This window comes from Penaeus japonicus, unplaced genomic scaffold (genome assembly GCF_977035675.1).
Source record: "Penaeus japonicus unplaced genomic scaffold, GWHDUDI00000001_assembly GWHDUDI00000029, whole genome shotgun sequence".
In the NCBI taxonomy this organism is placed as follows: domain Eukaryota; kingdom Metazoa; phylum Arthropoda; class Malacostraca; order Decapoda; family Penaeidae; genus Penaeus; species Penaeus japonicus.
Genome location: NW_028234431.1, coordinates 21,470,489 through 21,470,788, shown reverse-complemented (window position 1 = coordinate 21,470,788; position 300 = coordinate 21,470,489).

Genomic DNA, 300 nt, shown 5'->3' with positions numbered 1-300 from the left:
AGATTATAACTATATATATATATATATAAATATATATACACACACATATAGATGTGTATACTGTATACACACAAACACACACACACACACACACACACAACCACTCATTTATAGATATAATATATATATATATATATATATATTTAAATATATATGATACATAATATATATAAGTTAGATAAAATAGATAGATAAGAGATTATGTATATATATAATATATATATATATTATTGTGTGTGTGTGTGTGTGTGTGTGTGTGTGTAGTTTATAATGCCTGTGTATGTATGTACTCAGTATATT